The sequence below is a fragment of the Elephas maximus genome, chromosome 25 (assembly GCF_024166365.1).
Source record: "Elephas maximus indicus isolate mEleMax1 chromosome 25, mEleMax1 primary haplotype, whole genome shotgun sequence".
Taxonomy (NCBI): Eukaryota; Metazoa; Chordata; class Mammalia; order Proboscidea; family Elephantidae; genus Elephas; species Elephas maximus.
Window position 1 is genome coordinate 974,083 of NC_064843.1, and position 24,320 is coordinate 998,402.

The window sequence follows — 24,320 nt, forward strand, 5'->3', positions numbered from 1 at the left end:
AGGGTTAGGGATAACATTTTGGTTAGGGTTGGGGGATACGGTTAGGGATTAAGGTGAGGGTTACGGTTAGTTTTACAGTTAAGGTGAGGGTTTCGGGTAAGTGTTATGATTAGGGTTAGAGTTCGAGTTAGGCTTAGGTTTAGGTGTAGGGTAAGATTTAGGTTAACGTCCAGGTTTAGGGTTAGAGTTAGTGTTCTATTTAGGGTCAAGGTTATAGTTAGGGTTAGGGTTAGGGTTAGGATTAGGTCTAGGGTATGGATTAGGATTAGGTTTAGGGTTAGGTTCAGGGCTATTGTCAGTCTTAGGTTTAGGGTTCCAGATGCACTAGCGTTATGGTTAGAGTTAGGTTTAAGGTTAGGGTTTGGGTTAGGTTCAGGTTTAGGGTTAAGGTTAGGGTTAGGGTTTGGATGAAGTTTAGGATAGGGTGAGGGTTATTTTTATGGTTAGGGCTAGAGTCTGGGTTTGTGTTCAGGTTTTCGGTTAGGGTTAGGGGTTATGTTTAGGGTTAGCGTTAGGTTTAGGGTTAGGGTTAGTGTGAAGTTTATGTTAAGGGTGAGGGCTAGAAATAGGGTCAGGAGTAAAGATAGTGTTAGACGTTAGTTTTAGGGTGTTAGGGTTAGATTTACGGTTAGGGTAGGGTTGAATTTAGGGTTCATATTAGGGTTAGATTAGGGTTCCTGTTCGTATTAGGGTTAGAGTTAGGGATAAGGTTGGGGACAGCGTTAGGTTTAGGGTTGTGGATACGGTTAAGGGTTAGGTTGAGGGTTAGGGTTAGGTTTACACTTCAGGTGAGGGTTATGGTAATTGTTATGGTTAGGGTTAGAGTTACAGTTAGGCTTAGGGTTAGGTGAAGTTTCAGTTAATAGTCAGGGTTAGGGTTAAGGTTAGAGTAGGGTTAAGGTTAGTGTTAGGGATAGGTATAGGTTTAGGGTTAGGGTTTGGGTAAGGTTAGGGTTAAGGCTAGGTTTACGGTAAAGGGTAGGGCTAGCTTAGGGTTAGGGTTAACTTTAGAGTTAGACTTAGTGCTAGGGATTAGGGTTAGGGTTAGGGTCATGTTTAGAGTTATTGTTAGGTTTAGGGTTAGGGTTAAGGTAGAGTTAAGTTTAGGGTTATGTTTAGGGTTAGAGTAAGTGTTAGGTTTAGGTAAGGGTTAGGGGTAGAATGAGGGATAGGTATAGGGGTGGAGAAAGGGTTAGGGGTTCGTATGAGAGTTAGTGTTAGGTTTACAGTTAAGCTGATGTTTTAGTGTGTTACAGTTAGGGTTAGGGTTAGGGTTAGAGTTAGGGTTAGGATTAGGTTTGGGTTTAGGGCTAGAGTCAGGGGATAGTTTAGGGTTAGGTTTAGTTTTAGGGTTAGGGGTAGGCTTAGGTTTAGGGTGAAGTTTAGGTTAAGGATGAGGGTTAGGGTAAGGGTTAGGGTTTGGTGTTTGGGTTAAGGTTAGGTTTAGGTTTAGGTTTCACGTTAGGGTTAGGTGTTTGGGTTAATGTTAGCGTAAGATATAGGGTTAGATTTAGGGTTTGGTTTACGATTAAGGTTAGGGTGAAGTTTAATTTAAGGGTGAGAGTTAAGCTTAGGGTTAGGGTTAGGGATAAGCTTAGGATTAGGTTTAAGGTTAAGGTTAGGTTTAGGGTAAGTGTTAGGATTAAGTCATGTTAGTTGTAGGGCTAGGATAAGGTTAGAGATAGGATTAGGTTAAGGGTTGGGTTTAGGTTTAGATGTTAGGGTGTGGGTTAGTGGTAGGTTTCCATTTAAGCTGAGTGTGTAGGGTAATTTTTATGGTTAGGATTAGCGTTAGAGTTAGGGTCAGTGTTAGGGTTAAGTTTAGGGTTAGGTTTAGGGTTAGGATTTGGTTAGGTTCAGGGTTGGGGAAGATTTAGTGTTATGTTTAGTTTTAGGATAGGGTTAGGGTTAAGTTTATGTTAAGCGTGAGGGTTAGGGTAAGGGTTCGGAGTTAGGGTTCAGGTTAGGGTCAGGGGTAGATTTAGGGTTAGGTTCAGGGTTTGTTTTAGTTTTGGTTAAGGTTAGGGCTTGAATCAAGTTAGGGTTGGTTTAGGGTTATGGTTAGGGTGAAATTTTGGTTAACGGTGAGGGTTCGGTTTAGGGTTCGGGTTAGGGTTAGAGTTAGGGTTAATGGTTAGGGTTAGGTTTAGGGTTAAGATTAGGTTTAGGCTAAGGATTAGGGTTAGAGTTAGGGTTAGGGGTAAGTGTTTTGGTTAGGTTTAGGGTAGGGTTATATTTAGGTTTAAGTGTAGGGTTAGGGTAAGAATTAGAGATACGTTTACAGTTAAGGTGAGGGTTTTGGGTAGGTGTTATGGTTAGGGTTAGGTGTAGTTTTATGGTAAGGTTAAAGTTAAGGTTAAGGTTAGGGTAGGGTTAGCATTAGGATTAGGTTTAGGGTGAGGTTTAGGGTCAGAGTTATTGTAAGGGTTAGGTTTAAGGTGACTGGTGGGCCAAGGTTAAGGTTAGGGTTAGGTTTAGGGGTAGGGTTAGGGTTAAAGTTAGGGTTAGCTTTAGGCTAGGGGTGGGTGAAGTTTAAGGTAGGGTGAGGCTTAGGTGGAGGGTTATGGCTAAGGTTCGGGTTAGTTTTCAGGTTAGTGTTAAGGTTATGTTTAGGGATAGGGTTAACTTTAAGGGTTACGTTTAGTTCTGTGTAAGCGTTAGATTTTTGGTTAGGGTTAAGTTTAGTGTTACGGTTAGGGTTAGGGTTATGGTTTGTGTTAGGCGTTGTGGTTGGGGTGAGGGTTAGGTTTACCGTCAGGGATGAGTAGGCTTAGGATTATGGTTATGGTAAGGTGTTAGGGGTTAGAGGTGTAGTTTAGGGTTAGGGTTGGGTGAGGGCTCCGGTTAGGTGTTGTGGTTCTGGTCATGGTTAGGTTTGGGTTAGGGTTAGGTTTAGGATTAGGCTTCGGGTTAGTGTTAGAGTTAGGGTGAGAGGCTTTAGGTTTGTGTTAGGCTTTGGTGTTACGGGTCAGGGTTTGGGTTAGGGTTAGGTTTATCATTAGGGCTCAGGGGTTTCAGATTAGTGTTAGGGTTAGGGATAACATTTTGGTTAGGGTTGGGGGATACGGTTAGGGATTAAGGTGAGGGTTACGGTTAGTTTTACAGTTAAGGTGAGGGTTTCGGGTAAGTGTTATGATTAGGGTTAGAGTTCGAGTTAGGCTTAGGTTTAGGTGTAGGGTAAGATTTAGGTTAACGTCCAGGTTTAGGGTTAGAGTTAGTGTTCTATTTAGGGTCAAGGTTATAGTTAGGGTTAGGGTTAGGGTTAGGATTAGGTCTAGGGTATGGATTAGGATTAGGTTTAGGGTTAGGTTCAGGGCTATTGTCAGTCTTAGGTTTAGGGTTCCAGATGCACTAGCGTTATGGTTAGAGTTAGGTTTAAGGTTAGGGTTTGGGTTAGGTTCAGGTTTAGGGTTAAGGTTAGGGTTAGGGTTTGGATGAAGTTTAGGATAGGGTGAGGGTTATTTTTATGGTTAGGGCTAGAGTCTGGGTTTGTGTTCAGGTTTTCGGTTAGGGTTAGGGGTTATGTTTAGGGTTAGCGTTAGGTTTAGGGTTAGGGTTAGTGTGAAGTTTATGTTAAGGGGGAGGGCTAGAAATAGGGTCAGGAGTAAAGATAGTGTTAGACGTTAGTTTTAGGGTGTTAGGGTTAGATTTACGGTTAGGGTAGGGTTGAATTTAGGGTTCATATTAGGGTTAGATTAGGGTTCCTGTTCGTATTAGGGTTAGAGTTAGGGATAAGGTTGGGGACAGCGTTAGGTTTAGGGTTGTGGATACGGTTAAGGGTTAGGTTGAGGGTTAGGGTTAGGTTTACACTTAAGGTGAGGGTTATGGTAATTGTTATGGTTAGGGTTAGAGTTACAGTTAGGCTTAGGGTTAGGTGAAGTTTCAGTTAATAGTCAGGGTTAGGGCTAAGGTTAGAGTAGGGTTAAGGTTAGTGTTAGGGATAGGTATAGGTTTAGGGTTAGGGTTTGGGTAAGGTTAGGGTTAAGGCTAGGTTTACGGTAAAGGGTAGGGCTAGCTTAGGGTTAGGGTTAACTTTAGAGTTAGACTTAGTGCTAGGGATTAGGGTTAGGGTTAGGGTCATGTTTAGAGTTATTGTTAGGTTTAGGGTTAGGGTTAAGGTAGAGTTAAGTTTAGGGTTATGTTTAGGGTTAGAGTAAGTGTTAGGTTTAGGTAAGGGTTAGGGGTAGAATGAGGGATAGGTATAGGGGTGGAGAAAGGGTTAGGGGTTCGTATGAGAGTTAGTGTTAGGTTTACAGTTAAGCTGATGTTTTAGTGTGTTACAGTTAGGGTTAGGGTTAGGGTTAGAGTTAGGGTTAGGATTAGGTTTGGGTTTAGGGCTAGAGTCAGGGGATAGTTTAGGGTTAGGTTTAGTTTTAGGGTTAGGGTTAGGCTTAGGTTTAGGGTGAAGTTTAGGTTAAGGATGAGGGTTAGGGTAAGGGTTAGGGTTTGGTGTGTGGGTTAAGGTTAGGTTTAGGTTTAGGTTTCACGTTAGGGTTAGGTGTTTGGGTTAATGTTAGCGTAAGATATAGGGTTAGATTTAGGGTTTGGTTTAGGATTAAGGTTAGGGTGAAGTTTAATTTAAGGGTGAGAGTTAAGCTTAGGGTTAGGGTTAGGGATAAGCTTAGGATTAGGTTTAAGGTTAAGGTTAGGTTTAGGGTTAGGTTTAGGGTAAGTGTTAGGATTAAGTCATGTTAGTTGTAGGGCTAGGATAAGGTTAGAGGTAGGATTAGGTTAAGGGTTGGGTTTAGGTTTAGATGTTAGGGTGTGGGTTAGTGGTAGGTATCCATTTAAGCTGAGTGTGTAGGGTAATTTTTATGGTTAGGATTAGGGTTAGAGTTAGGGTCAGTGTTAGGGTTAAGTTTAGGGTTAGGTTTAGGGTTAGGATTTGGTTAGGTTCAGGGTTGGGGAAGATTTAGTGTTATGTTTAGTTTTAGGATAGGGTTAGGGTTAAGTTTACGTTAAGCGTGAGGGTTAGGGTAAGGGTTCGGAGTTAGGGTTCAGGTTAGGGTCAGGGGTAGATTTAGGGTTAGGTTCAGGGTTTGTTTTAGTTTTGGTTAAGGTTAGGGCTTGAATCAAGTTAGGGTTGGTTTAGGGTTATGGTTAGGGTGAAATTTTGGTTAACGGTGAGGGTTCGGTTTAGGGTTCGGGTTAGGGTTAGAGTTAGGGTTAATGGTTAGGGTTAGGTTTAGGGTTAAGATTAGGTTTAGGCTAAGGATTAGGGTTAGAGTTAGGGTTAGGGGTAAGTGTTTTGGTTAGGTTTAGGGTAGGGTTATATTTAGGTTTAAGTGTAGGGTTAGGGTAAGAATTAGAGATACGTTTACAGTTAAGGTGAGGGTTTTGGGTAGGTGTTATGGTTAGGGTTAGGTGTAGTTTTATGGTAAGGTTAAAGTTAAGGTTAAGGTTAGGGTAGGGTTAGCATTAGGATTAGGTTTAGGGTGAGGTTTAGGGTCAGAGTTATTGTAAGGGTTAGGTTTAAGGTGACTGGTGGGCCAAGGTTAAGGTTAGGGTTAGGTTTAGGGGTAGGGTTAGGGTTAAAGTTAGGGTTAGCTTTAGGCTAGGGGTGGGTGAAGTTTAAGGTAGGGTGAGGCTTAGGTGGAGGGTTATGGCTAAGGTTCGGGTTAGTTTTCAGGTTAGTGTTAAGGTTATGTTTAGGGATAGGGTTAACTTTAAGGGTTACGTTTAGTTCTGTGTAAGCGTTAGATTTTTGGTTAGGGTTAAGTTTAGTGTTACGGTTAGGGTTAGGGTTATGGTTTGTGTTAGGCGTTGTGGTTGGGGTGAGGGTTAGGTTTACCGTCAGGGATGAGTAGGCTTAGGATTATGGTTATGGTAAGGTGTTAGGGGTTAGAGGTGTAGTTTAGGGTTAGGGTTGGGTGAGGGCTCCGGTTAGGTGTTGTGGTTCTGGTCATGGTTAGGTTTGGGTTAGGGTTAGGTTTAGGATTAGGCTTCGGGTTAGTGTTAGAGTTAGGGTGAGAGGCTTTAGGTTTGTGTTAGGCTTTGGTGTTACGGGTTAGGGTTTGGGTTAGGGTTAGGTTTATCATTAGGGCTCAGGGGTTTCAGATTAGTGTTAGGGTTAGGGATAACATTTTGGTTAGGGTTGGGGGATACGGTTAGGGATTAAGGTGAGGGTTACGGTTAGTTTTACAGTTAAGGTGAGGGTTTCGGGTAAGTGTTATGATTAGGGTTAGAGTTCGAGTTAGGCTTAGGTTTAGGTGTAGGGTAAGATTTAGGTTAACGTCCAGGTTTAGGGTTAGAGTTAGTGTTCTATTTAGGGTCAAGGTTATAGTTAGGGTTAGGGTTAGGGTTAGGATTAGGTCTAGGGTATGGATTAGGATTAGGTTTAGGGTTAGGTTCAGGGCTATTGTCAGTCTTAGGTTTAGGGTTCCAGATGCACTAGCGTTATGGTTAGAGTTAGGTTTAAGGTTAGGGTTTGGGTTAGGTTCAGGTTTAGGGTTAAGGTTAGGGTTAGGGTTTGGATGAAGTTTAGGATAGGGTGAGGGTTATTTTTATGGTTAGGGCTAGAGTCTGGGTTTGTGTTCAGGTTTTTCGGTTAGGGTTAGGGGTTATGTTTAGGTTTAGCGTTAGGTTTAGGGTTAGGGTTAGTGTGAAGTTTATGTTAAGGGTGAGGGCTAGAAATAGGGTCAGGAGTAAAGATAGTGTTAGACGTTAGTTTTAGGGTGTTAGGGTTAGATTTACGGTTAGGGTAGGGTTGAATTTAGGGTTCATATTAGGGTTAGATTAGGGTTCCTGTTCGTATTAGGGTTAGAGTTAGGGATAAGGTTGGGGACAGCGTTAGGTTTAGGGTTGTGGATACGGTTAAGGGTTAGGTTGAGGGTTAGGGTTAGGTTTACACTTCAGGTGAGGGTTATGGTAATTGTTATGGTTAGGGTTAGAGTTACAGTTAGGCTTAGGGTTAGGTGAAGTTTCAGTTAATAGTCAGGGTTAGGGCTAAGGTTAGAGTAGGGTTAAGGTTAGTGTTAGGGATAGGTATAGGTTTAGGGTTAGGGTTTGGGTAAGGTTAGGGTTAAGGCTAGGTTTACGGTAAAGGGTAGGGCTAGCTTAGGGTTAGGGCTAACTTTAGAGTTAGACTTAGTGCTAGGGATTAGGGTTAGGGTTAGGGTCATGTTTAGAGTTATTGTTAGGTTTAGGGTTAGGGTTAAGGTAGAGTTAAGTTTAGGGTTATGTTTAGGGTTAGAGTAAGTGTTAGGTTTAGGTAAGGGTTAGGGGTAGAATGAGGGATAGGTTTAGGGGTGGAGAAAGGGTTAGAGGTTCGTATGAGAGTTAGTGTTAGGTTTACAGTTAAGCTGATGTTTTAGTGTGTTACAGTTAGGGTTAGGGTTAGGGTTAGAGTTAGGGTTAGGATTAGGTTTGGGTTTAGGGCTAGAGTCAGGGGATAGTTTAGGGTTAGGTTTAGTTTTAGGGTTAGGGTTAGGCTTAGGTTTAGGGTGAAGTTTAGGTTAAGGATGAGGGTTAGGGTAAGGGTTAGGGTTTGGTGTTTGGGTTAAGGTTAGGTTTAGGTTTAGGTTTCACGTTAGGGTTAGGTGTTTGGGTTAATGTTAACGTAAGATATAGGGTTAGATGTAGGGTTTGGTTTAGGATTAAGGTTAGGGTGAAGTTTAATTTAAGGGTGAGAGTTAAGCTTAGGGTTAGGGTTAGGGATAAGCTTAGGATTAGGTTTAAGGTTAAGGTTAGGTTTAGGGTAAGTGTTAGGATTACGTCATGTTAGTTGTAGGGCTAGGATAAGGTTAGAGATAGGATTAGGTTAAGGGTTGGGTTTAGGTTTAGATGTTAGGGTGTGGGTTAGTGGTAGGTTTCCATTTAAGCTGAGTGTGTAGGGTAATTTTTATGGTTAGGATTAGGGTTAGAGTTAGGGTCAGTGTTAGGGTTAAGTTTAGGGTTAGGTTTAGGGTTAGGATTTGGTTAGGTTCAGGGTTGGGGAAGATTTAGTGTTATGTTTAGTTTTAGGATAGGGTTAGGGTTAAGTTTATGTTAAGCGTGAGGGTTAGGGTAAGGGTTCGGAGTTAGGGTTCAGGTTAGGGTCAGGGGTAGATTTAGGGTTAGGTTCAGGGTTTGTTTTAGTTTTGGTTAAGGTTAGGGCTTGAATCAAGTTAGGGTTGGTTTAGGGTTATGGTTAGTGTGAAATTTTGGTTAACGGTGAGGGTTCGGTTTAGGGTTCGGGTTAGGGTTAGAGTTAGGGTTAATGGTTAGGGTTAGGTTTAGGGTTAAGATTAGGTTTAGGCTAAGGATTAGGGTTAGAGTTAGGGTTAGGGGTAAGTGTTTTGGTTAGATTTAGGGTAGGGTTATATTTAGGTTTAAGTGTAGGGTTAGGGTAAGAATTAGAGATACGTTTACAGTTAAGGTGAGGGTTTTGGGTAGGTGTTATGATTAGGGTTAGGTGTAGTTTTATGGTAAGGTTAAAGTTAAGGTTAAGGTTAGGGTAGGGTTAGCATTAGGATTAGGTTTAGGGTGAGGTTTAGGGTCAGAGTTATTGTAAGGGTTAGGTTTAAGGTGACTGGTGGGCCAAGGTTAAGGTTAGGGTTAGGTTTAGGGGTAGGGTTAGGGTTAAAGTTAGGGTTAGCTTTAGGCTAGGGGTGGGTGAAGTTTAAGGTAGGGTGAGGCTTAGGTGGAGGGTTATGGCTAAGGTTCGGGTTAGTTTTCAGGTTAGTGTTAAGGTTATGTTTAGGGATAGGGTTAACTTTAAGGGTTACGTTTAGTTCTGTGTAAGCGTTAGATTTTTGGTTAGGGTTAAGTTTAGTGTTACGGTTAGGGTTAGGGTTATGGTTTGTGTTAGGCGTTGTGGTTGGGGTGAGGGCTAGGTTTACCGTCAGGGATGAGTAGGCTTAGGATTATGGTTATGGTAAGGTGTTAGGGGTTAGAGGTGTAGTTTAGGGTTAGGGTTGGGTGAGGGCTCCGGTTAGGTGTTGTGGTTCTGGTCATGGTTAGGTTTGGGTTAGGGTTAGGTTTAGGATTAGGCTTCGGGTTAGTGTTAGAGTTAGGGTGAGAGGCTTTAGGTTTGTGTTAGGCTTTGGTGTTACGGGTTAGGGTTTGGGTTAGGGTTAGGTTTATCATTAGGGCTCAGGGGTTTCAGATTAGTGTTAGGGTTAGGGATAACATTTTGGTTAGGGTTGGGGGATACGGTTAGGGATTAAGGTGAGGGTTACGGTTAGTTTTACAGTTAAGGTGAGGGTTTCGGGTAAGTGTTATGATTAGGGTTAGAGTTCGAGTTAGGCTTAGGTTTAGGTGTAGGGTAAGATTTAGGTTAACGTCCAGGTTTAGGGTTAGAGTTAGTGTTCTATTTAGGGTCAAGGTTAGAGTTAGGATTAGGGTTAGGATTAGGTCTAGGGTATGGATTAGGATTAGGTTTAGGGTTAGGTTCAGGGCTATTGTAAGTCTTAGGTTTAGGGTTCCAGATGCACTAGCGTTATGGTTAGAGTTAGGTTTAAGGTTAGGGTTTGGGTTAGGTTCAGGTTTAGGGTTAAGGTTAGGGTTAGGGTTTGGATGAAGTTTAGGATAGGGTGAGGGTTATTTTTATGGTTAGGGCTAGAGTCTGGGTTTGTGTTCAGGTTTTTCGGTTAGGGTTAGGGGTTATGTTTAGGGTTAGCGTTAGGTTTAGGGTTAGGGTTAGTGTGAAGTTTATGTTAAGGGTGAGGGCTAGAAATAGGGTCAGGAGTAAAGATAGTGTTAGACGTTAGTTTTAGGGTGTTAGGGTTAGATTTACGGTTAGGGTAGGGTTGAATTTAGGGTTCATATTAGGGTTAGATTAGGGTTCCTGTTCGTATTAGGGTTAGAGTTAGGGATAAGGTTGGGGACAGCGTTAGGTTTAGGGTTGTGGATACGGTTAAGGGTTAGGTTGAGGGTTAGGGTTAGGTTTACACTTCAGGTGAGGGTTATGGTAATTGTTATGGTTAGGGTTAGAGTTACAGTTAGGCTTAGGGTTAGGTGAAGTTTCAGTTAATAGTCAGGGTTAGGGTTAAGGTTAGAGTAGGGTTAAGGTTAGTGTTAGGGATAGGTATAGGTTTAGGGTTAGGGTTTGGGTAAGGTTAGGGTTAAGGCTAGGTTTACGGTAAAGGGTAGGGCTAGCTTAGGGTTAGGGTTAACTTTAGAGTTAGACTTAGTGCTAGGGATTAGGGTTAGGGTTAGGGTCATGTTTAGAGTTATTGTTAGGTTTAGGGTTAGGGTTAAGGTAGAGTTAAGTTTAGGGTTATGTTTAGGGTTAGAGTAAGTGTTAGGTTTAGGTAAGGGTTAGGGGTAGAATGAGGGATAGGTATAGGGGTGGAGAAAGGGTTAGGGGTTCGTATGAGAGTTAGTGTTAGGTTTACAGTTAAGCTGATGTTTTAGTGTGTTACAGTTAGGGTTAGGGTTAGGGTTAGAGTTAGGGTTAGGATTAGGTTTGGGTTTAGGGCTAGAGTCAGGGGATAGTTTAGGGTTAGGTTTAGTTTTAGGGTTAGGGGTAGGCTTAGGTTTAGGGTGAAGTTTAGGTTAAGGATGAGGGTTAGGGTAAGGGTTAGGGTTTGGTGTTTGGGTTAAGGTTAGGTTTAGGTTTAGGTTTCACGTTAGGGTTAGGTGTTTGGGTTAATGTTAGCGTAAGATATAGGGTTAGATTTAGGGTTTGGTTTACGATTAAGGTTAGGGTGAAGTTTAATTTAAGGGTGAGAGTTAAGCTTAGGGTTAGGGTTAGGGATAAGCTTAGGATTAGGTTTAAGGTTAAGGTTAGGTTTAGGGTAAGTGTTAGGATTAAGTCATGTTAGTTGTAGGGCTAGGATAAGGTTAGAGATAGGATTAGGTTAAGGGTTGGGTTTAGGTTTAGATGTTAGGGTGTGGGTTAGTGGTAGGTTTCCATTTAAGCTGAGTGTGTAGGGTAATTTTTATGGTTAGGATTAGCGTTAGAGTTAGGGTCAGTGTTAGGGTTAAGTTTAGGGTTAGGTTTAGGGTTAGGATTTGGTTAGGTTCAGGGTTGGGGAAGATTTAGTGTTATGTTTAGTTTTAGGATAGGGTTAGGGTTAAGTTTATGTTAAGCGTGAGGGTTAGGGTAAGGGTTCGGAGTTAGGGTTCAGGTTAGGGTCAGGGGTAGATTTAGGGTTAGGTTCAGGGTTTGTTTCAGTTTTGGTTAAGGTTAGGGCTTGAATCAAGTTAGGGTTGGTTTAGGGTTATGGTTAGGGTGAAATTTTGGTTAACGGTGAGGGTTCGGTTTAGGGTTCGGGTTAGGGTTAGAGTTAGGGTTAATGGTTAGGGTTAGGTTTAGGGTTAAGATTAGGTTTAGGCTAAGGATTAGGGTTAGAGTTAGGGTTAGGGGTAAGTGTTTTGGTTAGGTTTAGGGTAGGGTTATATTTAGGTTTAAGTGTAGGGTTAGGGTAAGAATTAGAGATACGTTTACAGTTAAGGTGAGGGTTTTGGGTAGGTGTTATGGTTAGGGTTAGGTGTAGTTTTATGGTAAGGTTAAAGTTAAGGTTAAGGTTAGGGTAGGGTTAGCATTAGGATTAGGTTTAGGGTGAGGTTTAGGGTCAGAGTTATTGTAAGGGTTAGGTTTAAGGTGACTGGTGGGCCAAGTTTAAGGTTAGGGTTAGGTTTAGGGGTAGGGTTAGGGTTAAAGTTAGGGTTAGCTTTAGGCTAGGGGTGGGTGAAGTTTAAGGTAGGGTGAGGCTTAGGTGGAGGGTTATGGCTAAGGTTCGGGTTAGTTTTCAGGTTAGTGTTAAGGTTATGTTTAGGGATAGGGTTAACTTTAAGGGTTACGTTTAGTTCTGTGTAAGCGTTAGATTTTTGGTTAGGGTTAAGTTTAGTGTTACGGTTAGGGTTAGGGTTATGGTTTGTGTTAGGCGTTGTGGTTGGGGTGAGGGTTAGGTTTACCGTCAGGGATGAGTAGGCTTAGGATTATGGTTATGGTAAGGTGTTAGGGGTTAGAGGTGTAGTTTAGGGTTAGGGTTGGGTGAGGGCTCCGGTTAGGTGTTGTGGTTCTGGTCATGGTTAGGTTTGGGTTAGGGTTAGGTTTAGGATTAGGCTTCGGGTTAGTGTTAGAGTTAGGGTGAGAGGCTTTAGGTTTGTGTTAGGCTTTGGTGTTACGGGTCAGGGTTTGGGTTAGGGTTAGGTTTATCATTAGGGCTCAGGGGTTTCAGATTAGTGTTAGGGTTAGGGATAACATTTTGGTTAGGGTTGGGGGATACGGTTAGGGATTAAGGTGAGGGTTACGGTTAGTTTTACAGTTAAGGTGAGGGTTTCGGGTAAGTGTTATGATTAGGGTTAGAGTTCGAGTTAGGCTTAGGTTTAGGAGTAGGGTAAGATTTAGGTTAACGTCCAGGTTTAGGGTTAGAGTTAGTGTTCTATTTAGGGTCAAGGTTATAGTTAGGGTTAGGGTTAGGGTTAGGATTAGGTCTAGGGTATGGATTAGGATTAGGTTTAGGGTTAGGTTCAGGGCTATTGTCAGTCTTAGGTTTAGGGTTCCAGATGCACTAGCGTTATGGTTAGAGTTAGGTTTAAGGTTAGGGTTTGGGTTAGGTTCAGGTTTAGGGTTAAGGTTAGGGTTAGGGTTTGGATGAAGTTTAGGATAGGGTGAGGGTTATTTTTATGGTTAGGGCTAGAGTCTGGGTTTGTGTTCAGGTTTTTCGGTTAGGGTTAGGGGTTATGTTTAGGGTTAGCGTTAGGTTTAGGGTTAGGGTTAGTGTGAAGTTTATGTTAAGGGTGAGGGCTAGAAATAGGGTCAGGAGTAAAGATAGTGTTAGACGTTAGTTTTAGGGTGTTAGGGTTAGATTTACGGTTAGGGTAGGGTTGAATTTAGGGTTCATATTAGGGTTAGATTAGGGTTCCTGTTCGTATTAGGGTTAGAGTTAGGGATAAGGTTGGGGACAGCGTTAGGTTTAGGGTTGTGGATACGGTTAAGGGTTAGGTTGAGGGTTAGGGTTAGGTTTACACTTCAGGTGAGGGTTATGGTAATTGTTATGGTTAGGGTTAGAGTTACAGTTAGGCTTAGGGTTAGGTGAAGTTTCAGTTAATAGTCAGGGTTAGGGTTAAGGTTAGAGTAGGGTTAAGGTTAGTGTTAGGGATAGGTATAGGTTTAGGGTTAGGGTTTGGGTAAGGTTAGGGTTAAGGCTAGGTTTACGGTAAAGGGTAGGGCTAGCTTAGGGTTAGGGTTAACTTTAGAGTTAGACTTAGTGCTAGGGATTAGGGTTAGGGTTAGGGTCATGTTTAGAGTTATTGTTAGGTTTAGGGTTAGGGTTAAGGTAGAGTTAAGTTTAGGGTTATGTTTAGGGTTAGAGTAAGTGTTAGGTTTAGGTAAGGGTTAGGGGTAGAATGAGGGATAGGTATAGGGGTGGAGAAAGGGTTAGGGGTTCGTATGAGAGTTAGTGTTAGGTTTACAGTTAAGCTGATGTTTTAGTGTGTTACAGTTAGGGTTAGGGTTAGGGTTAGAGTTAGGGTTAGGATTAGGTTTGGGTTTAGGGCTAGAGTCAGGGGATAGTTTAGGGTTAGGTTTAGTTTTAGGGTTAGGGTTAGGCTTAGGTTTAGGGTGAAGTTTAGGTTAAGGATGAGGGTTAGGGTAAGGGTTAGGGTTTGGTGTTTGGGTTAAGGTTAGGTTTAGGTTTAGGTTTCACGTTAGGGTTAGGTGTTTGGGTTAATGTTAACGTAAGATATAGGGTTAGATGTAGGGTTTGGTTTAGGATTAAGGTTAGGGTGAAGTTTAATTTAAGGGTGAGAGTTAAGCTTAGGGTTAGGGTTAGGGATAAGCTTAGGATTAGGTTTAAGGTTAAGGTTAGGTTTAGGGTAAGTGTTAGGATTACGTCATGTTAGTTGTAGGGCTAGGATAAGGTTAGAGATAGGATTAGGTTAAGGGTTGGGTTTAGGTTTAGATGTTAGGGTGTGGGTTAGTGGTAGGTTTCCATTTAAGCTGAGTGTGTAGGGTAATTTTTATGGTTAGGATTAGGGTTAGAGTAAGGGTCAGTGTTAGGGTTAAGTTTAGGGTTAGGTTTAGGGTTAGGATTTGGTTAGGTTCAGGGTTGGGGAAGATTTAGTGTTATGTTTAGTTTTAGGATAGGGTTAGGGTTAAGTTTATGTTAAGCGTGAGGGTTAGGGTAAGGGTTCGGAGTTAGGGTTCAGGTTAGGGTCAGGGGTAGATTTAGGGTTAGGTTCAGGGTTTGTTTTAGTTTTGGTTAAGGTTAGGGCTTGAATCAAGTTAGGGTTGGTTTAGGGTTATGGTTAGGGTGAAATTTTGGTTAACGGTGAGGGTTCGGTTTAGGGTTCGGGTTAGGGTTAGAGTTAGGGTTAATGGTTAGGGTTAGGTTTAGGGTTAAGATTAGGTTTAGGCTAAGGATTAGGGTTAGAGTTAGGGTTAGGGGTAAGTGTTTTGGTTAGGTTTAGGGTAGGGTTATATTTAGGTTTAAGTGTAGGGTTAGGGTAAGAATTAGAGATACGTTTACAGTTAAGGTGAGGGTTTTGGGTAGGTGTTATGGTTAGGGTTAGGTGTAGTTTTATGGTAAGGTTAAAGTTAAGGTTAAGGTTAGGGTAGGGTTAGCATTAGGATTAGGTTTAGGGTGAGGTTTAGGGTCAGAGTTATTGTAAGGGTTAGGTTTAAGGTGACTGGTGGGCCAAGGTTAAGGTTAGGGTTAGGTTTAGGGGTAGGGTTAGGGTTAAAGTTAGGGTTAGCTTTAGGCTAGGGGTGGGTGAAGTTTAAGGTAGGGTGAGGCTTAGGTGGCGGGTTATGGCTAAGGTTCGGGTTAGTTTTCAGGTTAGTGTTAAGGTTATGTTTAGGGATAGGGTTAACTTTAAGGGTTACGTTTAGTTCTGTGTAAGCGTTAGATTTTTGGTTAGGGTTAAGTTTAGTGTTACGGTTAGGGTTAGGGTTATGGTTTGTGTTAGGCGTTGTGGTTGGGGTGAGGGTTAGGTTTACCGTCAGGGATGAGTAGGCTTAGGATTATGGTTATGGTAAGGTGTTAGGGGTTAGAGGTGTAGTTTAGGGTTAGGGTTGGGTGAGGGCTCCGGTTAGGTGTTGTGGTTCTGGTCATGGTTAGGTTTGGGTTAGGGTTAGGTTTAGGATTAGGCTTCGGGTTAGTGTTAGAGTTAGGGTGAGAGGCTTTAGGTTTGTGTTAGGCTTTGGTGTTACGGGTCAGGGTTTGGGTTAGGGTTAGGTTTATCATTAGGGCTCAGGGGTTTCAGATTAGTGTTAGGGTTAGGGATAACATTTTGGTTAGGGTTGGGGGATACGGTTAGGGATTAAGGTGAGGGTTACGGTTAGTTTTACAGTTAAGGTGAGGGTTTCGGGTAAGTGTTATGATTAGGGTTAGAGTTCGAGTTAGGCTTAGGTTTAGGTGTAGGGTAAGATTTAGGTTAACGTCCAGGTTTAGGGTTAGAGTTAGTGTTCTATTTAGGGTCAAGGTTATAGTTAGGGTTAGGGTTAGGGTTAGGATTAGGTCTAGGGTATGGATTAGGATTAGGTTTAGGGTTAGGTTCAGGGCTATTGTCAGTCTTAGGTTTAGGGTTCCAGATGCACTAGCGTTATGGTTAGAGTTAGGTTTAAGGTTAGGGTTTGGGTTAGGTTCAGGTTTAGGGTTAAGGTTAGGGTTAGGGTTTGGATGAAGTTTAGGATAGGGTGAGGGTTATTTTTATGGTTAGGGCTAGAGTCTGGGTTTGTGTTCAGGTTTTTCGGTTAGGGTTAGGGGTTATGTTTAGGGTTAGCGTTAGGTTTAGGGTTAGGGTTAGTGTGAAGTTTATGTTAAGGGTGAGGGCTAGAAATAGGGTCAGGAGTAAAGATAGTGTTAGACGTTAGTTTTAGGGTGTTAGGGTTAGATTTACGGTTAGGGTAGGGTTGAATTTAGGGTTCATATTAGGGTTAGATTAGGGTTCCTGTTCGTATTAGGGTTAGAGTTAGGGATAAGGTTGGGGACAGCGTTAGGTTTAGGGTTGTGGATACGGTTAAGGGTTAGGTTGAGGGTTAGGGTTAGGTTTACACTTCAGGTGAGGGTTATGGTAATTGTTATGGTTAGGGTTAGAGTTACAGTTAGGCTTAGGGTTAGGTGAAGTTTCAGTTAATAGTCAGGGTTAGGGTTAAGGTTAGAGTAGGGTTAAGGTTAGTGTTAGGGATAGGTATAGGTTTAGGGTTAGGGTTTGGGTAAGGTTAGGGTTAAGGCTAGGTTTACGGTAAAGGGTAGGGCTAGCTTAGGGTTAGGGTTAACTTTAGAGTTAGACTTAGTGCTAGGGATTAGGGTTAGGGTTAGGGTCATGTTTAGAGTTATTGTTAGGTTTAGGGTTAGGGTTAAGGTAGAGTTAAGTTTAGGGTTATGTTTAGGGTTAGAGTAAGTGTTAGGTTTAGGTAAGGGTTAGGGGTAGAATGAGGGATAGGTATAGGGGTGGAGAAAGGGTTAGGGGTTCGTATGAGAGTTAGTGTTAGGTTTACAGTTAAGCTGATGTTTTAGTGTGTTACAGTTAGGGTTAGGGTTAGGGTTAGAGTTAGGGTTAGGATTAGGTTTGGGTTTAGGGCTAGAGTCAGGGGATAGTTTAGGGTTAGGTTTAGTTTTAGGGTTAGGGTTAGGCTTAGGTTTAGGGTGAAGTTTAGGTTAAGGATGAGGGTTAGGGTAAGGGTTAGGGTTTGGTGTGTGGGTTAAGGTTAGGTTTAGGTTTAGGTTTCACGTTAGGGTTAGGTGTTTGGGTTAATGTTAGCGTAAGATATAGGGTTAGATGTAGGGTTTGGTTTACGATTAAGGTTAGGGTGAAGTTTAATTTAAGGGTGAGAGTTAAGCTTAGGGTTAGGGTTAGGGATAAGCTTAGGATTAGGTTTAAGGTTAAGGTTAGGTTTAGGCTTAGGTTTAGGATAAGTGTTAGGATTAAGTCATGTTAGTTGTAGGGCTAGGATAAGGTTAGAGATAGGATTAGGTTAAGGGTTGGGTTTAGGTTTAGATGTTAGGGTGTGGGTTAGTGGTAGGTTTCCATTTAAGCTGAGTGTGTAGGGTAATTTTTATGGTTAGGATTAGGGTTAGAGTAAGGGTCAGTGTTAGGGTTAAGTTTAGGGTTAGGTTTAGGGTTAGGATTTGGTTAGGTTCAGGGTTGGGGAAGATTTAGTGTTATGTTTAGTTTTAGGATAGGGTTAGGGTTAAGTTTATGTTAAGCGTGAGGGTTAGGGTAAGGGTTCGGAGTTAGGGTTCAGGTTAGGGTCAGGGGTAGATTTAGGGTTAGGTTCAGGGTTTGTGTTAGTTTTGGTTAAGGTTAGGGCTTGAATCAAGTTAGGGTTGGTTTAGGGTTATGGTTAGGGTGAAATTTTGGTTAACGGTGAGGGTTCGGTTTAGGGTTCGGGTTAGGGTTAGAGTTAGGGTTAATGGTTAGGGTTAGGTTTAGGGTTAAGATTAGGTTTAGGCTAAGGATTAGGGTTAGAGTTAGGGTTAGGGGTAAGTGTTTTGGTTAGGTTTAGGGTAGGGTTATATTTAGGTTTAAGTGTAGGGTTAGGGTAAGAATTAGAGATACGTTTACAGTTAAGGTGAGGGTTTTGGGTAGGTGTTATGGTTAGGGTTAGGTGTAGTTTTATGGTAAGGTTAAAGTTAAGGTTAAGGTTAGGGTAGGGTTAGCATTAGGATTAGGTTTAGGGTGAGGTTTAGGGTCAGAGTTATTGTAAGGGTTAGGTTTAAGGTGACTGGTGGGCCAAGGTTAAGGTTAGGGTTAGGTTTAGGGGTAGGGTTAGGGTTAAAGTTAGGGTTAGCTTTAGGCTAGGGGTGGGTGAAGTTTAAGGTAGGGTGAGGCTTAGGTGGAGGGTTATGGCTAAGGTTCGGGTTAGTTTTCAGGTTAGTGTTAAGGTTATGTTTAGGGATAGGGTTAACTTTAAGGGTTACGTTTAGTTCTGTGTAAGCGTTAGATTTTTGGTTAGGGTTAAGTTTAGTGTTACGGTTAGGGTTAGGGTTATGGTTTGTGTTAGGCGTTGTGGTTGGGGTGAGGGTTAGGTTTACCGTCAGGGATGAGTAGGCTTAGGATTATGGTTATGGTAAGGTGTTAGGGGTTAGAGGTGTAGTTTAGGGTTAGGGTTGGGTGAGGGCTCCGGTTAGGTGTTGTGGTTCTGGTCATGGTTAGGTTTGGGTTAGGGTTAGGTTTAGGATTAGGCTTCGGGTTAGTGTTAGAGTTAGGGTGAGAGGCTTTAGGTTTGTGTTAGGCTTTGGTGTTACGGGTCAGGGTTTGGGTTAGGGTTAGGTTTATCATTAGGGCTCAGGGGTTTCAGATTAGTGTTAGGGTTAGGGATAACATTTTGGTTAGGGTTGGGGGATACGGTTAGGGATTAAGGTGAGGGTTACGGTTAGTTTTACAGTTAAGGTGAGGGTTTCGGGTAAGTGTTATGATTAGGGTTAGAGTTCGAGTTAGGCTTAGGTTTAGGTGTAGGGTAAGATTTAGGTTAACGTCCAGGTTTAGGGTTAGAGTTAGTGTTCTATTTAGGGTCAAGGTTATAGTTAGGGTTAGGGTTAGGGTTAGGATTAGGTCTAGGGTATGGATTAGGATTAGGTTTAGGGTTAGGTTCAGGGCTATTGTCAGTCTTAGGTTTAGGGTTCCAGATGCACTAGCGTTATGGTTAGAGTTAGGTTTAAGGTTAGGGTTTGGGTTAGGTTCAGGTTTAGGGTTAAGGTTAGGGTTAGGGTTTGGATGAAGTTTAGGATAGGGTGAGGGTTATTTTTATGGTTAGGGCTAGAGTCTGGGTTTGTGTTCAGGTTTTTCGGTTAGGGTTAGGGGTTATGTTTAGGGTTAGCGTTAGGTTTAGGGTTAGGGTTAGTGTGAAGTTTATGTTAAGGGTGAGGGCTAGAAATAGGGTCAGGAGTAAAGATAGTGTTAGACGTTAGTTTTAGGGTGTTAGGGTTAGATTTACGGTTAGGGTAGGGTTGAATTTAGGGTTCATATTAGGGTTAGATTAGGGTTCCTGTTCGTATTAGGGTTAGAGTTAGGGATAAGGTTGGGGACAGCGTTAGGTTTAGGGTTGTGGATACGGTTAAGGGTTAGGTTGAGGGTTAGGGTTAGGTTTACACTTCAGGTGAGGGTTATGGTAATTGTTATGGTTAGGGTTAGAGTTACAGTTAGGCTTAGGGTTAGGTGAAGTTTCAGTTAATAGTCAGGGTTAGGGTTAAGGTTAGAGTAGGGTTAAGGTTAGTGTTAGGGATAGGTATAGGTTTAGGGTTAGGGTTTGGGTAAGGTTAGGGTTAAGGCTAGGTTTACGGTAAAGGGTAGGGCTAGCTTAGGGTTAGGGTTAACTTTAGAGTTAGACTTAGTGCTAGGGATTAGGGTTAGGGTTAGGGTCATGTTTAGAGTTATTGTTAGGTTTAGGGTTAGGGTTAAGGTAGAGTTAAGTTTAGGGTTATGTTTAGGGTTAGAGTAAGTGTTAGGTTTAGGTAAGGGTTAGGGGTAGAATGAGGGATAGGTATAGGGGTGGAGAAAGGGTTAGGGGTTCGTATGAGAGTTAGTGTTAGGTTTACAGTTAAGCTGATGTTTTAGTGTGTTACAGTTAGGGTTAGGGTTAGGGTTAGAGTTAGGGTTAGGATTAGGTTTGGGTTTAGGGCTAGAGTCAGGGGATAGTTTAGGGTTAGGTTTAGTTTTAGGGTTAGGGTTAGGCTTAGGTTTAGGGTGAAGTTTAGGTTAAGGATGAGGGTTAGGGTAAGGGTTAGGGTTTGGTGTGTGGGTTAAGGTTAGGTTTAGGTTTAGGTTTCACGTTAGGGTTAGGTGTTTGGGTTAATGTTAGCGTAAGATATAGGGTTAGATGTAGGGTTTGGTTTACGATTAAGGTTAGGGTGAAGTTTAATTTAAGGGTGAGAGTTAAGCTTAGGGTTAGGGTTAGGGATAAGCTTAGGATTAGGTTTAAGGTTAAGGTTAGGTTTAGGCTTAGGTTTAGGATAAGTGTTAGGATTAAGTCATGTTAGTTGTAGGGCTAGGATAAGGTTAGAGATAGGATTAGGTTAAGGGTTGGGTTTAGGTTTAGATGTTAGGGTGTGGGTTAGTGGTAGGTTTCCATTTAAGCTGAGTGTGTAGGGTAATTTTTATGGTTAGGATTAGGGTTAGAGTAAGGGTCAGTGTTAGGGTTAAGTTTAGGGTTAGGTTTAGGGTTAGGATTTGGTTAGGTTCAGGGTTGGGGAAGATTTAGTGTTATGTTTAGTTTTAGGATAGGGTTAGGGTTAAGTTTATGTTAAGCGTGAGGGTTAGGGTAAGGGTTCGGAGTTAGGGTTCAGGTTAGGGTCAGGGGTAGATTTAGGGTTAGGTTCAGGGTTTGTTTTAGTTTTGGTTAAGGTTAGGGCTTGAATCAAGTTAGGGTTGGTTTAGGGTTATGGTTAGGGTGAAATTTTGGTTAACGGTGAGGGTTCGGTTTAGGGTTCGGGTTAGGGTTAGAGTTAGGGTTAATGGTTAGGGTTAGGTTTAGGGTTAAGATTAGGTTTAGGCTAAGGATTAGGGTTAGAGTTAGGGTTAGGGGTAAGTGTTTTGGTTAGGTTTAGGGTAGGGTTATATTTAGGTTTAAGTGTAGGGTTAGGGTAAGAATTAGAGATACGTTTACAGTTAAGGTGAGGGTTTTGGGTAGGTGTTATGGTTAGGGTTAGGTGTAGTTTTATGGTAAGGTTAAAGTTAAGGTTAAGGTTAGGGTAGGGTTAGCATTAGGATTAGGTTTAGGGTGAGGTTTAGGGTCAGAGTTATTGTAAGGGTTAGGTTTAAGGTGACTGGTGGGCCAAGGTTAAGGTTAGGGTTAGGTTTAGGGGTAGGGTTAGGGTTAAAGTTAGGGTTAGCTTTAGGCTAGGGGTGGGTGAAGTTTAAGGTAGGGTGAGGCTTAGGTGGAGGGTTATGGCTAAGGTTCGGGTTAGTTTTCAGGTTAGTGTTAAGGTTATGTTTAGGGATAGGGTTAACTTTAAGGGTTACGTTTAGTTCTGTGTAAGCGTTAGATTTTTGGTTAGGGTTAAGTTTAGTGTTACGGTTAGGGTTAGGGTTATGGTTTGTGTTAGGCGTTGTGGTTGGGGTGAGGGTTAGGTTTACCGTCAGGGATGAGTAGGCTTAGGATTATGGTTATGGTAAGGTGTTAGGGGTTAGAGGTGTAGTTTAGGGTTAGGGTTGGGTGAGGGCTCCGGTTAGGTGTTGTGGTTCTGGTCATGGTTAGGTTTGGGTTAGGGTTAGGTTTAGGATTAGGCTTCGGGTTAGTGTTAGAGTTAGGGTGAGAGGCTTTAGGTTTGTGTTAGGCTTTGGTGTTACGGGTTAGGGTTTGGGTTAGGGTTAGGTTTATCATTAGGGCTCAGGGGTTTCAGATTAGTGTTAGGGTTAGGGATAACATTTTGGTTAGGGTTGGGGGATACGGTTAGGGATTAAGGTGAGGGTTACGGTTAGTTTTACAGTTAAGGTGAGGGTTTCGGGTAAGTGTTATGATTAGGGTTAGAGTTCGAGTTAGGCTTAGGTTTAGGTGTAGGGTAAGATTTAGGTTAACGTCCAGGTTTAGGGTTAGAGTTAGTGTTCTATTTAGGGTCAAGGTTAGAGTTAGGATTAGGGTTAGGATTAGGTCTAGGGTATGGATTAGGATTAGGTTTAGGGTTAGGTTCAGGGCTATTGTAAGTCTTAGGTTTAGGGTTCCAGATGCACTAGCGTTATGGTTAGAGTTAGGTTTAAGGTTAGGGTTTGGGTTAGGTTCAGGTTTAGGGTTAAGGTTAGGGTTAGGGTTTGGATGAAGTTTAGGATAGGGTGAGGGTTATTTTTTTTTTTTTTTTTTTTTTTTTTATAATAACTTTTATTAAGCTTCAAGTGAACGTTTACAAATCCAATCAGTCTGTCACATATAAGTTTACATACATCTCACTCCCTACTCCCACTTACTCTCCCCGTCTTGAGTCAGCCCTTTCAGTCTCTCCTTTCTTGACAATTTTGCCGGCTTCCCTCTCTCTCTATCCTCCCATCCCCCCTCCAGACAAGAGTTGCCAACACAATCTCAAGTGTACACCTGATATAATTAGCTCACTCTTCATCAGCGTCTCTCTCCCACCCGCTGACCAGTCCCTTTCATGTCTGATGAGTTGTCTTCAGGGATGGTTCCTGTCCTGTGTCAACAGAAGGTCTGGAGAGCATGGCCGCCGGGATTCCTCCAGTCTCAGTCAGACCATTAAGTTTGGTCTTCTTATGAGAATTTGGGGTCTGCATCCCACTGCTCTCCTGCTCCCTCAGGGGTCCTCTGCTGAGCTCCCTGTCAGGGCAGTCATCGATTGTGGCCGGGCACCAACTAGTTCTTCTGGTCTCGGGATGATGTAGGTCTCTTGTTCATGTGGCCCTTTCTGTCTCTTGGGCTCTTAGTTGTCATGTGGGCTTGGTGTTCTTCATTTTCCTTTGCTCCAGGTGGGTTGAGACCAATTGCTGCATCTTAGATGGCTGCTTGTTAGCATTTAAGACCCCAGACGCCACATTTCAAAGTGGGATGCAGAATGATTTCATAATAGAATTATTTTGCCAATTGACTTAGAAGTCCCCGCAAACCATGTTCCCCAGACCCCCGCGCTTGCTCCGCTGAGCTTTGAAGCATTCATTTTATCCCGGAAACTTCTTTGCTTTTGGTCCAGTCCAATTGAGCTGACCTTCCATGTATTGAGTGTTGTCTTTCCCTTCACCTAAAGCAGTTCTTATCTACTGATTAATCAATAAAAAAAACCCTCTCCCACCCTCCCTCCCTCCCCCTCTCGTAACCACAAAAGTATGTGTTCTTCTCAGGTTTACTATTTCTCAAGATCTTATAATAGTGGTCTTATACAGTATTTGTCCTTTTGCCTCTGACTCATTTCGCTCAGCATAATGCCTTCCAGGTTCCTCCATGTTATGAAATGTTTCAGAGATTCGGTGAGGGTTATTTTTATGGTTAGGGCTAGAGTCTGGGTTTGTGTTCAGGTTTTTCGGTTAGGGTTAGGGGTTATGTTTAGGGTTAGCGTTAGGTTTAGGGTTAGGGTTAGTGTGAAGTTTATGTTAAGGGTGAGGGCTAGAAATAGGGTCAGGAGTAAAGATAGTGTTAGACGTTAGTTTTAGGGTGTTAGGGTTAGATTTACGGTTAGGGTAGGGTTGAATTTAGGGTTCATATTAGGGTTAGATTAGGGTTCCTGTTCGTATTAGGGTTAGAGTTAGGGATAAGGTCGGGGACAGCGTTAGGTTTAGGGTTGTGGATACGGTTAAGGGTTAGGTTGAGGGTTAGGGTTAGGTTTACACTTCAGGTGAGGGTTATGGTAATTGTTATGGTTAGGGTTAGAGTTACAGTTAGGCTTAGGGTTAGGTGAAGTTTCAGTTAATAGTCAGGGTTAGGGTTAAGGTTAGAGTAGGGTTAAGGTTAGTGTTAGGGATAGGTATAGGTTTAGGGTTAGGGTTTGGGTAAGGTTAGGGTTAAGGCTAGGTTTACGGTAAAGGGTAGGGCTAGCTTAGGGTTAGGGTTAACTTTAGAGTTAGACTTAGTGCTAGGGATTAGGGTTAGGGTTAGGGTCATGTTTAGAGTTATTGTTAGGTTTAGGGTTAGGGTTAAGGTAGAGTTAAGTTTAGGGTTATGTTTAGGGTTAGAGTAAGTGTTAGGTTTAGGTAAGGGTTAGGGGTAGAATGAGGGATAGGTATAGGGGTGGAGAAAGGGTTAGGGGTTCGTATGAGAGTTAGTGTTAGGTTTACAGTTAAGCTGATGTTTTAGTGTGTTACAGTTAGGGTTAGGGTTAGGGTTAGAGTTAGGGTTAGGATTAGGTTTGGGTTTAGGGCTAGAGTCAGGGGATAGTTTAGGGTTAGGTTTAGTTTTAGGGTTAGGGGTAGGCTTAGGTTTAGGGTGAAGTTTAGGTTAAGGATGAGGGTTAGGGTAAGGGTTAGGGTTTGGTGTTTGGGTTAAGGTTAGGTTTAGGTTTAGGTTTCACGTTAGGGTTAGGTGTTTGGGTTAATGTTAGCGTAAGATATAGGGTTAGATTTAGGGTTTGGTTTACGATTAAGGTTAGGGTGAAGTTTAATTTAAGGGTGAGAGTTAAGCTTAGGGTTAGGGTTAGGGATAAGCTTAGGATTAGGTTTAAGGTTAAGGTTAGGTTTAGGGTAAGTGTTAGGATTAAGTCATGTTAGTTGTAGGGCTAGGATAAGGTTAGAGATAGGATTAGGTTAAGGGTTGGGTTTAGGTTTAGATGTTAGGGTGTGGGTTAGTGGTAGGTTTCCATTTAAGCTGAGTGTGTAGGGTAATTTTTATGGTTAGGATTAGCGTTAGAGTTAGGGTCAGTGTTAGGGTTAAGTTTAGGGTTAGGTTTAGGGTTAGGATTTGGTTAGGTTCAGGGTTGGGGAAGATTTAGTGTTATGTTTAGTTTTAGGATAGGGTTAGGGTTAAGTTTATGTTAAGCGTGAGGGTTAGGGTAAGGGTTCGGAGTTAGGGTTCA